Here is a 3,468-nt window from a genome sequence, read left to right as displayed (position 1 = left end):
TCACACTGGCCCTCGCCGGCCCGCCCACCCGCCTACCTGCTTGCCCGCCGCCGCTGGGTGGCGTGCCGGACACTCTCGCACACAGGTACACAGACAGGGACACAGGGACACAGGCACTCAGGCACACAGGGACACAGGGACACAGGGACACAAGGACACAGGGACACAGGCACTCAGGCACTCAGGCACTCAGGGACACAGGGACACAGGGACACAGGCACTCAGGCACTCAGGGACACAGGGACACAGGGACACAGGGACACAGGCACTCAGGCACACAGGGACACAGGTGGCGGGCCGGAGGCCTCTCTCCACTGTGTGGCAGGGGTCCAAGAGCCACCCCAGCCCAACCCAGAGGGTCTTTTGCACCTCTCTAGAGGCCACCCAGAGACCCCAGGCCGCAGCAGAAGCCTCCCCCGCAAGCTCTGCAGGCTTCCGACCCACACCAGGCCGCACCAGAAGCCTCCCCCGCAAGCTCTGCAGGCTTCCGACCCACCCCAGGCCGCACCAGAAGCCTCCCCCGCATGCTCTGCAGGCTTCCGACCCACCCCAGGCCGCAGCAGAAGCCTCTCCCGCACGCTCTGCAGGCTTCCGACCCACCCCAGGCCGCACCAGAAGCCTCTCCCGCACGCTCTGCAGGCTTCCGACCCACCCCAGGCCGCACCAGAAGCCTCTCCCGCACGCTCTGCAGGCTTCCGACCCACCCCAGGCCGCAGCAGAAGCCTCTCCCGCACGCTCTGCAGGCTTCTCAGCCACCCCAGGCCGCAGCAGAAGCCTCTCCCGCACGCTCTGCAGGCTTCTCAGCCACCCCAGGCCGCAGCAGAAGCCTCCCCCGCACGCTCTGCAGGCTTCTCAGCCACCCCAGGCCGCACCAGAAGCCTCTCCCGCACGCTCTTCAGGCTTCTCAGCCACCCCAGGCCGCACCAGAAGCCTCCCCCGCACGCTCTGCAGGCTTCTCAGCCACCCCAGGCCGCACCAGAAGCCTCTCCCGCACGCTCTTCAGGCTTCTCAGCCACCCCAGGCCGCACCAGAAGCCTCCCCCGCACGCTCTGCAGGCTTCTCAGCCACCCCAGGCCGCACCAGAAGCCTCCCCCGCACGCTCTGCAGGCTTCCCACCCACCCCAGGCCGCAGCAGAAGCCTCTCCCGCACGCCCTGCAGGCTTCTCAGCCACCCCAGGCCGCAGCAGAAGCCTCTCCCGCACGCTCTGCAGGCTTCTCAGCCACCCCAGGCCGCAGCAGAAGCCTCTCCCGCACGCTCTGCAGGCTTCTCAGCCACCCCAGGCCGCAGCAGAAGCCTCTCCCGCACGCTCTGCAGGCTTCTCAGCCACCCCAGGCCGCAGCAGAAGCCTCTCCCGCACGCTCTTCAGGCTTCTCAGCCACCCCAGGCCGCACCAGAAGCCTCCCCCGCACGCTCTGCAGGCTTCTCAGCCACCCCAGGCCGCACCAGAAGCCTCTCCCGCACGCTCTGCAGGCTTCTCAGCCACCCCAGGCCGCACCAGAAGCCTCCCCCGCACGCTCTGCAGGCTTCCCACCCACCCCAGGCCGCAGCAGAAGCCTCTCCCGCACGCCCTGCAGGCTTCTCAGCCACCCCAGGCCGCAGCAGAAGCCTCTCCCGCACGCTCTGCAGGCTTCTCAGCCACCCCAGGCCGCACCAGAAGCCTCTCCCGCACGCTCTGCAGGCTTCTCAGCCACCCCAGGCCGCAGCAGAAGCCTCTCCCGCACGCTCTGCAGGCTTCTCAGCCACCCCAGGCCGCAGCAGAAGCCTCTCCCGCACGCTCTGCAGGCTTCTCAGCCACCCCAGGCCGCAGCAGAAGCCTCTCCCGCACGCTCTGCAGGCTTCTCAGCCACCCCAGGCCGCACCAGAAGCCTCTCCCGCACGCTCTGCAGGCTTCTCAGCCACCCCAGGCCCCAACAGAAGCCTCTCCCGCACGCTCTGCAGGCTTCCGACCCACCCCAGGCCGCAGCAGAAGCCTCTCCCGCACGCTCTGCAGGCTTCCGACCCACCCCAGGCCGCACCAGAAGCCTCCCCCGCACGCTCTGCAGGCTTCCGTCCCACCCCAGGCCGCACCAGAAGCCTCCCCCGCACGCTCTGCAGGCTTCCGTCCCACCCCAGGCCGCACCAGAAGCCTCCCCCGCACGCTCTGCAGGCTTCTCAGCCACCCCAGGCCGCACCAGAAGCCTCCCCCGCACGCTCTGCAGGCTTCTCAGCCACCCCAGGCCGCAGCAGAAGCCTCCCCCGCACGCTCTGCAGGCTTCTCAGCCACCCCAGGCCGCAGCAGAAGCCTCCCCCGCACGCTCTGCAGGCTTCTCAGCCACCCCAGGCCCCAACAGAAGCCTCTCCCGCACGCTCTGCAGGCTTCTCAGCCACCCCAGGCCGCACCAGAAGCCTCCCCCGCACGCTCTGTAGGCTTCTGACCCACCCCAGGCCGCAGCAGAAGCCTCTCCCGCACGCTCTGCAGGCTTCTCAGCCACCCCAGGCCGCAGCAGAAGCCTCTCCCGCACGCTCTGCAGGCTTCTCAGCCACCCCAGGCCGCACCAGAAGCCTCTCCCGCACGCTCTGCAGGCTTCTCAGCCACCCCAGGCCGCACCAGAAGCCTCTCCCGCACGCTCTGCAGGCTTCCGACCCACCCCAGGCCGCACCGGAAGCCTCCCCCGCACGCTCTGCAGGCTTCTCCGCCACCACAGGCCGCACCAGAGGATCTTTTGCACCTCTCTGGACGCCACCCAGAGACTCCAGGCCGCACCAGAGGCCCCCCCCCCAACCATTTACAGGCTGCAGTGCCAGCCTAGGCCCCGCTGGCAGCCTCCCTTGTCTGCTTTGGAAGGCCTCCCATCCACTCCAGACCTGCCTGGAGGCCTCCCTCGACTGCTCCCGGGGCCCTCGAAGCCACCCTAGGCCTTTCTGGAGGACCTGCTCGACCGCTCGGGCGGCTTCTGACGCACCCTCGGCCATCCGGCGCCCAGCAGCTCCCAGGGCCAGGCACCGGCCTCCCCCTCCGGCCGCCCCTGGGGCCGGGGGTGGCTCGGACTCGGCGCCCCCAACGTGTCGTCCCGTCCCCCCCCCGCCCCGCACCGCCGAACATTCGCTGCAGCCGAGGGCTTGCCGCTCGACGCCTACCCCACCCGCCCAGCCCCCCCGCTGCGGCCCGGCGCTGCCCCGGCCGCTGCGCCCCGCCTCTCATCGCTCCCCCCACCCGGCAACCGGCCGCCGGGCACGGCAAGTCCCAGGGCAGGGAACAGGTGCTGCCGGGACCCCCGTGCTGGCTGCCGGCTTCCCGGGGCTGCCCCGGGCACGGACAGGTCGCCCCCCCCGCCCCGGCGAATGTTCACCGAACCGGCTGCCGGCTGCCTTCGAGCACCCCCCGCCCCCCGCCACTATCGTCCCCCCCGCCCCCCCCTCCGCCTCCGCTGCCGCTTCTCCCCGCACCGCCTCCACTGCCTCCCCCCGCCGCCGGCGAACGAGTCGGC

The sequence above is a fragment of the Melanerpes formicivorus genome, unplaced genomic scaffold, assembly GCF_026170545.1.
Source record: "Melanerpes formicivorus ecotype bairdi unplaced genomic scaffold, bMelFor1.0.p_v2 SCAF_272, whole genome shotgun sequence".
NCBI classification, from domain to species: Eukaryota; Metazoa; Chordata; class Aves; order Piciformes; family Picidae; genus Melanerpes; species Melanerpes formicivorus.
The sequence above is the reverse complement of the archived record's forward strand: the minus strand, read 5'-3'. Positions refer to the sequence as shown.